The sequence below is a fragment of the Rhea americana genome, unplaced genomic scaffold (assembly GCF_003343005.1).
Source record: "Rhea americana isolate MKP2758 unplaced genomic scaffold, rheAme1 scaffold_36, whole genome shotgun sequence".
Classification (NCBI taxonomy): Eukaryota; Metazoa; Chordata; class Aves; order Rheiformes; family Rheidae; genus Rhea; species Rhea americana.
The window spans coordinates 2,245,042-2,261,299 of record NW_028186490.1 but is presented as its reverse complement, the minus strand read 5'-3'; the positions used below and the strand labels follow the sequence as shown (position 1 = coordinate 2,261,299).

General features: G+C 35.9%; 1 protein-coding gene across 7 annotated transcripts in view; it reads right to left on the bottom strand.

Annotated features, from left to right (window-relative positions):
• The window catches only part of KAT6B (lysine acetyltransferase 6B), a 122,665-nt gene that overhangs the window by 11,540 nt on the left and 94,867 nt on the right, over positions 1-16,258 (bottom strand). The gene's annotated exons all lie outside the window — the stretch shown is intronic.

Here is a 16,258-nt window from a genome sequence, read left to right as displayed (position 1 = left end):
ATTAAACAATTAGTGGCTTTATTTCAGCAGTGACATAAAATTCACGAGTTCAGTTGAATTTCTCAAGAGAAATCTTAATTAAAAAAAAATCTCCCTTAATTCACATTTAAGAACATTCATATAATTCCAATGTGAATTATCCAAGGCAACAATCATATCAGCTATTATATGATAAAATGTAATTTCTAGTATATGGCATACAACACCTTCACTTTGTATTTTATCTCTGCAGTAAGTCCCTTTTTTTACTCTCTTCATCTTTAAGAAGCTTTCACAATTTAAAGCAGAATATACATCCTTAAAGATAACAGTAGTCTAGTATTTACCACTATTAGAAATAATTAAAGAACAAGAAAAAAGCACAATTAGTAAAATGTATCCTTCCATGATAATATTCTGCAATGCACTTTTACAAACACTATTCAAACATGGACCTTAAATTACTTAGAAAATGTTACAAAATGCTTACTCCACCATAAGCAAGGGCATCATGCTTATGGAATTACATTACTCAAAGTCAACTGGATTCCACTAACATTTCCAGTTCTTTTGCCAAGAGATACCCTTCTTAAATGCTTTAATTGTTAAAAATAAGAAAAGCTAGAATCCTTTCTTTCAGCTTTCAAAAGTTGCTTTAAAACATACCTAATACAGCCATGTCACATTTGCTGAACAAATCCTCCTGACTTCCTTCCCCAAAAAAAGTCTCAGTATCAAAATAGTGATTAAGATCCTGCTGAATGAAGCAGTTGTCTCCTTGTTTTGCTGTATGCTTTACTATATACAGACAGTATGTGTGTGTTGGGGGTTGTACACATGCAAATACATATATTTATTCACAGTCAGAAACAACAGTCCTCCCTTTTTTGGAGTGACGCAAGAGGTCCACAATGGAATTTGGAAAATATGTATGTATTGGTCACACTCTCACCTCCAGTTTGTACAAAAATGTTTCAAGAAGCAGACATATTATATTCAAAGTGATACAGGTACTGAAATAAGTAGTGTAACCCTTAGATATCCTTTAGTGTGATTTATGATGAGAAAACATCAGAGCTTCAGGAGTCACCATAATGCCTCTGCTTTCAGCTACATAAGCACATCGATATCTACATGAAGTCTGCCCAAATATACAAGGTACCAAAGGAAACTGAATAAGCAAACCTTTTACAGAAGATATACTATCTTAAACAGAAGGTGTTTTAATGCAAGTTACAGCATATTAAAACTTTTATAACTAAATGATGCATCTCTGTACTCTATGTAACTATTGTCAACAAGGAAAGAAACTTCACACTCAAAAACTGATTGCATCTTTATTAGTTTGAAGGCAAGGAATTACTGTTTTCCTTCCAACTACACTAACGGAGACCTAGACTCCATGCACAGCCTACTTTGCATCATTTTAGACAAAGCTTCACTTGCACTAAGAAAGAATTTTGGATCAGCTTGTTCATGACATACAAAGACAAGACTTACTCAGAGTATATACTAGATATCATTGCCCCTAGAGATCTATACAAACCTGCAGCAGTACAAGCAATGATGGAATGTCAACATGAGAGGGAAGGGGAACCTAGATTTTACAATAATTCCATGAGAAGAAACTTAATGACTTTGAGTAACTTCACAGTTTTACCTATCAACATTCAAGAATACGTGGACAGGCTATCTCTGCAAGACCTGGATCTCATTCTTGTATTTCACTACACTTTAAAATGACTTTGCACTAGAAGTTTCTCCCTGTGCTTCCACTTTCCTCATACATAGAAGAGTTGTAATTACACTTCCTTATTAGTAGAAAGCACTATCAAGAGTTCAGTATTGTTAATTAGGCAACTGCATATAGCCTTATACTTTTACTAATATAACCTTGAGCATCAGACCTTTTGGGACTTTCAGGCTAGTGCTCAGTGGCCATTTTGACATATTCTTATTTCACATTAAAACACTTAAACTTAAGTTGCATAGCAGTATCACTTACTGGTATTCTTCTCCCACCATTACACCTATGTGTATCCAAGATACTCACGTTCCATAGTATCAAAAATAAAAATCTGAACTAACAGTCTTAATAGTTACATGTAATGAGCATTGAAGGAAAAGTTTCTCTTATATGATTGTAATTTGAATGACATCTATTAAATTAAAACTTACCAAAGAGACGCCAAATAATTGATCTAAGTTGCAGGTAAATAAAAAAGACTGATCTTGGTAGCTCGTGTATTTATCCTGAAGCATCTGAAATGAGTACAATACGCCCCTGTTAAATAGTTACCCCCAGCGTCATTATGTCTACCTAGTCTTAATAATGGATAGCCTCAAAATGAAAACCTAATAGAACTCTCTTAAACTATCATCCACGGTTTGAGACTATGAACAATGGCAATATTTGGATGACAGAGTATAAAACACCCCCCAACCCCCACGTGTACTTGAGTCTTAGACTGTTTGTTACAAAGGAACAGGAAAAAAAATATAAGACCTAACCTGGAAGAACAAAGAGCTATCTATCTTTTCTTCTGGGCACTGGAGTAGTACCATCACAAAATTAAACAGCCAAAACACTATTAATGATTTGCATTTCTTGTCCATCTCCAGCCTTCACAGTGAAGCAACATGTCCACATGACTTACAGCCTTTGATTTTGTCATGCAAACCTCCCTAGAACCATTAGGTTTTCTCTTATTCAATATTTAAAATAATTGGGGAAAAATTCAATCTGAGAAAGGAAAAACTAATGAGATATATATATATTTTATAACTACATCACCAATTTCGATGATCAGACATTAAAACACTCAGTTAAATAAATTCAGCTGAGCAATATCTTGTCCTTTCAATCTGCAGCAATATTTAGCTCTAGTTCTCAACTGCCCTGAAATAATTACCTACAACAGATGCTACAGCACACTTGCATAAAATATATTTTGTAGCAAGTGTGCTACAGCATATAAATATATATATATAAAACTGTGCAGGTCTCCAGAGATCTTTAGTTAGTTATCTAACTTTGTTACGCTCATTTCTCTTAAAACAGGCCACACAATGCAAGATTAGAGATCCAACTAGCTAATATCCCATTCTGACAGTGGTCAGCATGGAAAAAAAGTAACAGACTAAAATGGACAATCATCTTGTGATATTCACACCCAAACAGAATTACTTCTTCTCTATCTAAACAAGCTGTATCAGCCAGATCTTTATTATCCCCATACTTGCTGACCTCCTTTCATTTACAACTCATTTCTCAAGTTTTTTTGTTCTGTTCCACTGTACTTTTGTATTTAACCTACCAGAGCTTGTGATCCTTCCTATTTTCTCCGATCCGAACACAATTTCAACTTTTTAAAGTGTTATCTCTTGCTTTTAATAACCTCCTTTGACCTCACGTTTAACCATTCAAGTTCCTTTTTGCCTTATACAGGCAGAAGTTTGAGAGGCAAGAAAGAAAAAAAAACCCCACAATAAATACATTATTACGATTTGCCCTCAATCAGCAAAATCCCATCTTCGTGTACTCTATGCACTGCTGGGGGGGGGGGGGGCAGAGGGATTTGACTTTCAGCTGCCCCTCTTACCTTCTTTTTAGCAAGCTTCCTATGTTTCGGTAGCTCTTCTTATCGTTGTTTTTAACTACGCTCAGTTCTGAATGAGGAGGCTAAAATGCTTGAGTTCACGGGTTGAATACAAGCTTTGAAGCAGCTGGATGCAGATTTTAGTCTGTATCTGTCAAAATTCTCCAACTATAACCATTACCACAACATATGAGAAAGACATTTTTTCTTCACATTCTTATACGGATTTTTCCCCTCCATATCACTTTCTAAACAGCCTAAGCTGAAGAAAAAACCCATAAACCTATTCCATCACGTTTTGCTAGATATATAATTTATCCAAAGCCACTAACATTGGATTATCATAGATTTTAGTTCCTTGCCCATAAGATTGCAGAAGTATGCTTTGAGTGAAAAGAGCTATAATATTGTTTTTTTTTTTTTCTTATTTCATCATCTAGACATTCATCTGAGCCTTCTATCCCTCCTGAAAATCCTAGATGATATTCATTTCTGTTCTTTAAAATTCCAGGCCTTGAAAATACTGTTCCACACAATTACTACTGAAAAATATCTGCAAAGTTTGGTTATTACTCTAAATCCTTTCAAATTTACAGCACATGAAGGAAGATCTTTTAGCTAGTTCTTTGCCTCAAAAGAAAAGATAGTTTGGGGGCCAGAAGATTGACTATTTGTCAATGTATGATGTTTAAATTTATACAGACAGTCATCTGGACTCCCTTCAGTCACTGAAACTAAAACATAATAGATAAATCCTCTTATAAAGAACATGCAACTAAATAAAGCTTTCCCTGACATAATTGGAACATGGAGATAACCTGCTATCAGCTTCAACAACAGCAAGTTTTCTGCAGGAATAGAAGACAACCTCTATCATGAATTTCAGCTTCAGCAATTTGTTCCATAACTCCTGAGACCTAACATGGCCCTCAATATTCAGCATTTTTGTTCATTATGTAACTGAAGATGAATCACACACCTGAGAAGAGCTTTGGTAAGACAGAGTCTAAATGGATTTCTGATTCCTGTAAAGTGACATTCTTAGCCAAAAGCAGATCTAATAGGAATTCTGAAGCTGTTTCTCATTTGGCATGGAATGGGCAAACCTAGCCCAACTGGTCTGATACAGTACATTCTAAAACAACAAGGAATTACTCGCATATTCAGATCTCCAGAAAGCACAGGCGGCTGTGAAGGAGGATACCTCTAATGCGACATTCACATTTAAAAGCCCTTTCTCCAGGCAAAGCTGAAAGAAATTGTGTAGCTCCTGAGATAACACCTAGAAGACAGCACGGCAGTTTTCTGTATGCTTTGCCAGGAGGTAAATCAGACTGAGAAAACTTAATTATAGTTCAAAACCTAGAATCCACTAATGTCTGTTAGTAGTTTAGAAATTGAAATACTGCAGTACAAAGGCACAAACTGTTGGAAGGGAGATGGAAGGGACTGACATAACTTAATGTAAAACCATTCTTGCTATGTTACAGACATCCCTTAAAGGGCTTCAGGACAAATGGTCAGAAGAGAAAACTTGTATATTAGGTCATGGACCATTAACTGTTAAGAAAACAGCCCAAAAGTATCACGCTTTTTTAGACAGTGATCAGCATGCTACAGGAAGCCATTTTTGGAAACTACTTCTGAGCATGTTACAAAACTGGACTCAGCAGATCTAAAACGTAGCATCCACTGAGATATTTGCAGCAATGCTGTAGACGAAAATAATGATTCTGAGCAACACTGACCCCTTCACCAATACTACCAAGATCAGGAGGGTTCTGTTGTTTTTTTGCTGGGCTTCCCTGCCCCTCCCCCCCATTAATACTAGATTTATGCCACAGCACTTACAACCAGTCAAGGGTTGCTTCTGAACTGTCATTATGAGTAATGACTCATGAGTGCTAGAATTCTTTTGTACACTTAACACACTAGCTCTGTACAGAGCTTGTGACAATTCCCTAGTCCTATTTATCTCAATATTCTGAACATGCATCCTTCCTTCCCTGCCATATATGCTTTCAAACTTTACTCCCTTAGCTTTCTAATATTGTCTCAAACATAAGTGATTCCACAGTTTTAAAGATGCACACCACTTAACATAAGAGAGCTTAACCAAACCTCACTATAATCTATTGAAAAGGTTTAGACTTGTCTCTTTGCTTTTAACATGCCCCTCCTTAAAGGCATACAGAGATAAAGCTGCACATTACATAGGGGCCAGAAGTACAGAAAACAGAAGCAAACAAGGACAGTAAACAAGTAAACTATTATTCTGAAGGACAGCAAATGAACAGACTAGAACTGACAGCAGAATGTCCGATAAAGTTTGAAATTGTTCTTTGAGGTCTTGCTCAACATGTGCTTTAATGACAACAAACAAATCCATCAGAGATAAAATTAACTGCCCTACAGAGAAGAGACCTAGCTAAAAACAGTTCAGTTTCTTTGAATGCATTTAAAAGTGACCACAATTGTTATAAAGCCATTAAGTTTTCAAGTAAGTTAAACAACTAAACTTAATTCAAGCAAACCACAAAAACAAAAATCCCCAGACTTATTCTCTCTTCCATTTTCACTTCACCATTTGCAATCTGTAACTGAGGTACACCTGTTTGTGTACGCAAAAGAAGAGCAAGCCCTTTCTGTAGCTCAGTTAAGCACAGTAGCTGCTTAACTGTGGTATGTATATTACATGGAATTGAACGAATGCTTCATTAGTAGTTTCCTATCCACCTGAGAAGCAAGTACACTTAGCTGATAGGAAGGTTTTGAAAAAGTACTTTCAATATAATCATTATATTTACTATCTCTGTTTTTAGAAAACTATAACCTAGAAAAATTCTAGAAAGGCTGCATTAAATATTAACTATAATGATTATTTTCTTTAGCTTAACAGCAGGAAACAGCTGGCTAGCAGCAACACTTCAGAGACTAAAGAAGCATAGCAGAGTAGGATTTAAAGAGGTGAACTGGAGAACTATATTTGGCTTGTTCAGTAAAGACATTAGTCATCTTTTTTTATGAAATGATTGAAACATATTTTGTAATTTCAAGATGGCAAAATAACTGTGCATTTTACTCAAAACTCAACATATTCACCCAAAGCAGCCTGGGGCAGTGTTTTAATGCAAACTACTCAGGCAGATGATACTAGAGATTCAGCTAGTGACATTTCTTATGTTTTATTCCCTAACACATGCTCTCTAACAAAGTCAGTCACAGATCAACCTCACCACGTGTGCCATAAGCAATGCGCACGGCACTGACCAAACAGAACAATTCTTCCGCTTCTAGAACTTCAGTGTTTGCGGCTTGGTATTTTATTTCAGGACAGCGACACAAAATGCAAGGCATTTCACTCCTATGAGAAAGTCATATAGGATATTTAACTACTATTCTGAACATCTTTCACCTGATGGCATGTGGTCACCCAAAGAACATCTACAAGTTGTTTTTTTTTTTTTTTTAATTTATCTGGAGTTAGATTGTGATCCATTTTCCTTCAGAGCTACTGATGTATACAATAAAAAAAATTAAATTAAATTAAAAAAAAAAAGCCCCAACTATAAGTTTTTCTGTGATTCTCCAGGGCATATCCTAAATTAATAATATGTTGTGGATTAAATGCTTCCCGACATATTTATTAGGAAATTTAAAACAGGTGAACTCCTGAAATGACACTGAAGACAAAATACAAAATCACTAGTAAGAGGGTAACAAGCACTTATGACATGTCAACTTCTCTAAATATTTAGATCCCATTTTGTTTAAAGCAAGTTTCTAATACGGAACAGACGAGCTTAACCAAAAACTTGGGGGTTATCTCTTGAGAGACTGCTCCCAAAGAAGAGTGGGTCACTCTGGGCGTGGGGGAAATGGAGAACAAGAGTTCTTTAGTCAACTTTCACTAAGACTAATTGAACACTTTCCCTGTCCCAAAACACATCATCCTTAAAGATGAAGCCAATACACAGCATCTGATTTGCCGTAATAGCACCTTACTCTAGGCAACAGCAGAAGAATCTGCTTCATTTCTCAGTAGTTTTAGCTAGCTCTCATCTCCTGTATTGCATTGACTCAAGCTAGAAGAGTTTTTTTTTTTTTTTAATATTGATAAATAAAAAGAATAAAATTACTGATTTAAAAAAGGAAATATTCAGCAGCAACATATAGGAATAGTAAAAGTGTCCTTGAATGATAATTATTCTATTGAACCTCATTCTGCACCCAGACAGAATGTAAATTTAGTATTTACAAACTGCAGTTGCTTCCCCCTAAACTAATAACAAATTCATGCATTTGTTTTTGACTTATGCAGACTAAAAAAAAGCAAAAGTCTCTTCAAAATGGACTTGGAGTAGGAATTTTTGTCTTCTGCACTTCAGCTGCAATGGAATTTTTATATTTGTTTGAAAACCTGCAAATAATAGTTTACACTGATAAACTTAACAGAAATATAACTGAGCCTCTGTAAACAGGGAAACAATTTCATATATTAATCATGTAATACATTGAAGAAAAAAACCAATTCTGATCATATTTAAGAAGCTACATTCATTGTCACTTTCCAGGAAACCATTAGTTTTAATCTTTTTCCAAATACAAAAAAATGCTATGCATACTTGTATAGGTGGACTTGTAAAGAAAGTCCCTCATGTTCCTGCTACTGAGAAGAAACACAGATTACAAAAAGTATCCTTTATGTTGGCTACTTATTAACAGCAGTATGATTAAACACACACACACACACAGGTTGGCCTTAATATTAGGATTAGTCTATACACCCTTTGTCAGGGAAAAAAAAAAAGTCTATCAATCTTCCATATCTTCCATACAGTCTCTTTAAAGGTCTTCATAATTTTAGAATGTATTCTAGAGTCCTAGTCTTGGACTATACTAGCTGCTCCAGAAAACACAACCCTTCACTCAAATTTTATAACCCAAATTTTAACCTTTAGGTTCTATTTAATCATTTGCAAATTAAACTGATTCATCTCTTCCAGAAAAGTCACAATCATATGCAACAAATTTCTTTAGAAAACAGAACAGCATTGTTGGAGTTTAATGCAAGGAAAGAAGCAGAGCTATGCATTACTGTAAATACTGATTAGAGAGATGTGTTTATAACCCATTTCATCCCCACACATTCAGGGTTATTAGCACAGCACACTGAACTCTAGAATATGGGCAGCTCTTACGGAGTACAGGAATAAAATAAAATGCAATCTAATCTAGAATAACTGCTAAGAATCACTTGGCAGGTAAATTAACCCTGCTGGGCTTTGAACAACAGCAGACATGAAAAAGTATGAAAAGTATTACTCTGTTCAGCAGGTTTTCATCAAGACTGCATCCTGTTATGCATTTTAGTCTATGACCTTCCAAAAAGTTTCTTTGTGAAACCACTCGATCATCATGATGCTATCCTGCTTCAAAGGGGAAAAAAAAAAATCTATTGTGAAGTTTGCTTTGTTCATATGGAAGAAAGGAACTCTTCTACAGTACAAAGGATCAGAACTTTTAACAGCAACATCATTACAAAAATATTTAAAATTTTGCACATTAAAATACTCAGAAAACATAAAACGTTTATCACGTCCAGATGAATCTTCTGAATCATTTTTATATCTGCAAACAGTCATACAGGATTCTAGTAGTAGGCACTGACTGATAACCAGGGTGGGGAATAAACAGACATTAAGCACAGCCCAAATTCAGATCTATTAACCTGGCCTTTCAAAACTGTAGAAATTAAGTCTCTTTTGTTTCTGTAATTTGTCTCACCGCACAACATGAAAGCAAACTGAAATGGTTCCAGATTTGCTCAAGTCCTGCCTGTGCAGAGAACCCATTTCAAATACAGGTTCCAATTCTGATAGGAATGGTATAGCATAGAGCAACTGCCAGGCTGGCCCATCTCATACACTCCTAGCACAGCCACTGAGCTGCTACAGCACACAGTACATAGTAAGGCAAACTGTTACCAGCTTGCCTAAGAGATGTCATCTGCATGTACTGGTATTCAAGCAGCTGAGTTGTAAATGGTTTAACTGACTGTGAATCAAGGACAATACAGACAGCCAAGATAGTGGTGGTAACACTGTCCCATTCCAAGGGTCACGCTTGCTCTCCAGCTGTGCACTAAGACCACTACAATCAGATTAATTTGAACAGCTATATAGAATTGCTGTCAAGGCACAACTAAACCCCATTTTATCTTACCAAAACTGTTTGGCTGCACTAACAATAGCAATACGTTACTGATCCTACAAAAAGGCTTCAAGAAAGTTGCCAGTGTTGAGTACCACATCTTTTCAGTGCAACACAGCACTTAAAATGATAGCCTGCTGGCAATATCCTACTTCACTTACAAGCTTCCAAAACTTTATTAAAAACAGTTTTCCTACTGTGAGCTAATCTTACACTAACGGGAGAAATTTTAGAAGACAACATCGGCAGAAATATCTATAGACAGATTTTCAACAACTAGGAATACCTTAAAACTTGCTTTCATGGCTTCTCATGCTGTCTTTCCGTTGCCAGAAACAATTCAATCACCTTCTGAACTTAGGGCCCATCGCATGCTCCTTCCTTACATGCTGTACTTTAAAATACCTACGTATCTTGTTCTACCAGTACGTAAGTATCTTGTTCCATTTCCTTCTGTTTAGTCAGAATATTGCTAAATACAAGAAACTACAGCAAATATTCTACCACATTTTACAGTGTACTGACTTTATAGCAATGGTCACCGCCTTTTTTTCTCCTCCTTATTGTCATGAAATATTGCAAAGGTGCTTCTAAACAAGTACAAGTCTCCAAGAAGCATCAAGATAAAAAAGAAAGAAAATTCACCAAGAGACAAATACATTCTCTTATTACCTAGGATCTAGCTGTTTAAATAACAGGCATGTATGACAAAATCTCATAGGTATTTCAACAGGTGACTTTGTCCCCAGCAGCTGCATAATAAATAAGAACTTTCGGAGCTCAAATGCACACTGAAACTCTGCAACAGTTGTATAAATTAACTGCATTGCAAATTAATTAGAGCAATGATACACGCAATTAAGTATTCCGATCAAACTATCACAAGTCATCTAAGCAGTTATATAGTTAAGCAGTCAGAAATGAAGTTCACCAAACTAGTTTGTCTGCCAGTTAAGTCTGCCAGTTAAGCTACAGATCAAAAACATCACTGTAGACAAGAGCTGTTGGTGAAGGGATAGGAACTGATGTCAGGAACACCAGAGTCCAAGCAGCTTGCTTTCAAAGCAAGAAAAGACTTCAGCTTACCGCAGTAGTTATTTCCCCGGTTTAGGAGTGGTTTTAAATTGACTTCTGCTGTGAATGCTACACTTCACTGAGTATTTTAATACACAAATAACCAGAGCATCCAGGCACACATATAATGCATTAGCAAAATGAGAAATTAATGTAATGCTAGCATTGTGGACTTTAAGCTGACTTAGAAGGATAATAGGTCTTCTCACGCATTGTACAACTTAAGCCTGCCAATCTCAGGTTCAAAATGGTACATATCACATTTGTATATAAAAGTTTATATACGCTTGTAAAAGTTTACATATACTTCCATTCATAGCATCAAAGGTAGCCCAACATCATTAGAATAACTCTCATAGAAGACAGAATCAAATACCTTATAAAAGCTTTCCAGATACACTCATTAAAGATGCTAACAACACTGCTGAAAACTCTGAGCAGACAGCAGACAAAAATCAAATTTTTGCCAAAATCTGGGAGCAACTTGAGGTCTGTTTTTCAGACAGAGGCCCTCAGTCATAAAATGAAGCCTTTTTGAAAGAGTCAGAAGCAATAGTTTGTACTCAAAAGATTGCCCTTAGGTAATCAGCACTACTCAACTCCTGTTCTCTTTTCAGTGCATATTTTGTTAATATTTGTGACAGAAGAAAATGTATTCATGAAAATCCATCCAACACAAAAGAAGTGATCAGTGAACTGTTTGCCCTCGCATGTTCTGAGTTTTCTAAGTCTCTTTAAAGGCCAACTGCCAAAAATGCATTACCAGACTCAGACAGAGGGAATCAAGCAGCTTTCCATTAAACTCTGTTTTGTTTGAAACATAAAAGTAAAAAAGTCCTTAACATGGAAAGAAGAACTTGTAAGTTTGCACGCGATGTTGTATATCAAGAGGTCTGAAAGAACAGTGAGTGCTAATAACTGCTTTTACAATACACCAGTGTCCATTAAGGAGAAGATTCCTCCCAAATCAGCATTTCAAGACCTTAAATAGGTGTTAGCACCCTCTTTGAAAGCACTTCAGCTTCAAAGCACCCCAATGTAAAGACAGACACATGCACACGACCAGCTGTAACTTAAGATGCTCAGATAAGTGAATAATCTGCTACATTTTTTTTTCTTCTGTCTGGTTAAAGAAAAGCTTTATTCACGACGAAGAAAGTAAGCTAAAGACTATTTCATTATTGTTACCAGAAATAATGCCAGTTCAGGCATTATTATTACTCAATACAAGGGGCTCAAACCCTTTAGTTTCTTCATAGGAAGTTTCACAGAAGAGGTTAGGGCTAAACAAATCTTCTCAAGAAGGGAGAAAAGTAAAGATGAGACTGCACTGCAGTCAGACTAACAAATGGCATCCTTTAAGCAAATTAATTGGCTAACACTTATTTTATCCTGTGCCATTTGCCAGCAAACCTCTTGACTGAAAGTTTTATGTACAAAATGGATTAAATATAAGGACAGGTGAAACAAGAGCAAGAGAACAGAAACTGAAGTACCTTTAAAAGCAAGATTGCCATATATGGAGGACATCCCTCTCCAAATAAGAATCAGATGAACAAATCTGTCAGTAGGTTAAGCAGTTAACAAGCTTTTTAAATTAAGCTACAGTAAATGACATGAAATAGTAAACTGTTCATATAACTAACTGTTGAATGAATTTCCTTTAAGAACTGCCATTACCTTCTCACGTTAGATGTTGAGAGCTCACAAATACTATTGTTAAAATATATCACACTTTTTTGTTAGTAAATACAGCCTGTTCACCTTCTTACATTCTCTATATACTCATAGAACAAGATTTCAACCGATGGGACAGGACGGTGGACCCTAGTAGGCTATGTCTAATCTAACAAGTAAGCTGAACAGGCCCAGAACCATCTTCTGGCGCTAAGGTCAACCAGCACAGAAATATGGCATCTATACCATTAACACCCAATTCTCCAAAAGAGCGACTGCATCTAAACTGGCTGTTAACATGGATTAAGAGCTCTCCTAGACTCTTGAACTATGACCAGGAATTGTTATCACACTGGGAGAATGACAGATGTCCCAGATCAGAACTGTATAACTGATGGTTTTAACAGTTTTAGAGCTGATGACCAAGTTCCAGAGCTCAAGAGAGTTCTCCATTATTGTTTTGTTTATACCTACAAAGATAGCCAAGCAGTTCTTAAGAATATTAATAAAAGTAAAATGAAAAATCAATACTGAAAAGTCAAAAGGTGCATCTGGATAGTGAGAAAGGAACAAGTGACTGCAAATGCTATATAATTCAGATAAGTAGTCTAACAAACACTTCATAAAACACAATACAAGATGTAAATTGGAATCAAGAATCTTTGGCTTACATCAGATTAAAAACCTTACTGCTGTGCATTTGTTCTATATACTAAAGCATGCTGTAGCAAAAGAATGACAAAATGAGTAAGACTTAGTGGTGGTACCTAGTTAGCCAACAGATACAGAAATTGAGCGATTAAGCAACTGCCATCCACACATTACCTACCAAACACTGAAAAATCCACACATGAAACTTAACTTTTAAAGAGACAGCAAGTTACTAAATATTTATTGTTATTCAAAACTGCAGTAAGCAACCAAAAATAGTCATTCCTTTACAAGAAGGCAGAACTGTCCAATCAAACAATGATGCCGGAAAGCAAAGACATCTTTTAAGAAAGTCACAAGGTAATCTCATTGATGTGATGTATAATTGTTGCTAAAAGTTCTTCAATAAGAGTGACAGGCTACATATCATTGACAAATACTCGCTTTGTCTCACTGATTTGTGGCAACAGAACTACTCCATGCAGTTAAAAATAGAAAGCCTTTATCACTAAAGTCTCATTACTTAATTAAAATCTGCTTTCAGCCACTAGTCCTAGGTAGATTGCTTCTATAAATCCAGCTTTGTTCGACTAATATTAGTTTTCATTGCTACCACATTTGGCCTTCCTTTTAGTTGTTTTCAGTGAGATTTGAAATAGAGATGCTCTTCAGTTAGAATAGTCTTAGCCCTTGTATCTGAAGTGACATGCCTGATTTCTTTTGCAGTTCTGATAAATGCAGTGCCCTGAAGATACAAAATGACAATGCCAAGAAATCACAGAATCACACAGAGTCACAGAATGGCTGAGGTTGGAAGGGACCTCTGGAGATCATCTATTCCAACCCCCCTGCTTAAGCGGGGTCACCCAGAGCATGTTGCGCAGGGTTGCATCCAGACAGGGTTTTATTATCTCCAGAGAAGGAGGCTCCACAACCTCTCTGGGCAACCTGTTCCAGTGCTCTGTCATCCTCACAGAAAAGAATTTTTTCCTCATATTCAGACAGATCAAGAGGTTGATTTTTTCTTGGAATAGTCCTAAATCAATAAAGCTTGATTCAAAATCCATCTTTATTCTACTCTCCTCTAAATCACAGCTAATGTCTCTTATTAGTTATTTAGAAGAGGTTAAATTCATGCCATCCAGTAAGCAACACAATTAATTCTCAAGAGAAGAACATAAAATAAGAGGTAGCATTTTTGCCATCCAGGGCAACCTCAAAAGTCGAAAGCTCTCAAAGGGAATTTCAGCTTCCCCTTAAAGAAAAAGGGGAGAAGAATAAATAATTTAGCTTTTCATTTGGACACAACAGGTCTGTAAGCTGAAAACTGACCATATTCTGTACACAAGCAAGTCAGTCAGTAGCCTTTTTTATTATTATTATTATTTTATTTTTTTAAAGAAAGAAAAAGATATGGGTCACCACAAGTAACACAAAACACAGGCTAAGCTATCAGCTGTTTTACACAGATCCTTAAATTACTGGTGTTGACTTCAGGAGTAGTTTGAGAACAGATTTTCTTCAAAGCATATTAAAGAAATTCTTCTTTACATCTTCCATCTCTGTTTATAGACCACAAAAGAGAATGTATAACTGTAAAAAAACTTTTAAAAATTTTTATTCTAGGATTGTATTTACACCATATTTCAGTATTTGTTAGGGCAAATTGCAAAACATCTAATACCAGATTTTGGAGAATAGTATCTCCAAAATGCCACTTGTGCTCAAAGCATTACTTCCCATGACCAGATTAAAGGATTTAAGTTATCAGTTCTACATAAACACAGACCAAAAAAAGTAGATTCAACTTTTAAGGCCCCCCCGCCCCCCCACTGTTTGGGCCTAACTCTAGTTAGTAATCAGGTATTAGAGGTGCTTTCCAGTGATTCCATAAGCATACTAGAACCTGCATATTTTATATATGAACACACATCTACACAGGTCTACATGGTTAATTAATACAACAGAAACATAAGCTAAGGTTATACACAGCAAAAAAATTAAGAACTCATCATAACCCAAAAGAAAACCTCACATCTTTGTTACTTCTGCCCCCTTTTGCCTTTTTAGTGCTTCTGTTAATATTTTATGATATACACAGCTCAAATAATCCTAAGAAGGGAAACACAACCAAAATGCACAATACATTATCACACCATTTCTATATGTAATAGCTTTTACCATTTGCATCATTCCAGCTTTCTTCTGGTAAAATGTGAGCCCTTTGTTTAAGAGCAAGTATTTGCCACCTTCTCCAGGCTCTTTTTATTTATGTAATACTTTTTCAAAACCACTGTAAACAAACAAACAAAAAAAACACACATTTTTTTCTCTATTCTCCCACTTAACTATAACACATTTTCTCCATTAAAACAAAACAAAAACAAACAAGCCAAAAACAACAAAGAAAGAGTTACTCATCTCAAAATGGGAACGACATTGTCAAATGTCAGTATCATCCATTAGCCATATGTTGTCCTACATAACACGCCACATGCTAGTCCATTAATTGCTGTTTTTCAACTTCATTTTCTTGGATAGCTGCATAAAGTTGATGCTTCACCAAAAGTCACTGCTTTTTAGATTTCCACATCGAAGTAACTCATTTTGCTGTTACAGCACAAAGTCTAGAAATACTACAGCTAGAACCAGAGATAGAGGAAGAGAGCTATCAAATTAATCTTTGGTACCACAACATTTCCAAATCTCTTTGGTATATCAAGCACCACAAAACCAATGTGGATGTGGGAGTTACAAGGAAGAGCCTACTACCCAGAACTCCAACTAGCAGTATGAAAAGCTCAACTCTGATTCCTTCCAAAGACACTGAAAAAACAAAGGATGAGTGAGAAAGCTTGGCCCAAAATTATGTCTAACTAGTAATTCTTGGCTTCAAGCAAAAATAATCTTATCAAGAGCCAAAGCTTTTAAATGACTGGAGACACCAGGAAGTTTGAAGTCCTGGCTAGCTGATTCTAGAAAAGAAAAATACGCTATTTGAATTCAGTGCGTCTAAGTCAGTGGTTTTATTTTTGGATGGCATTTATGTTTTTCTTAAAATTTAG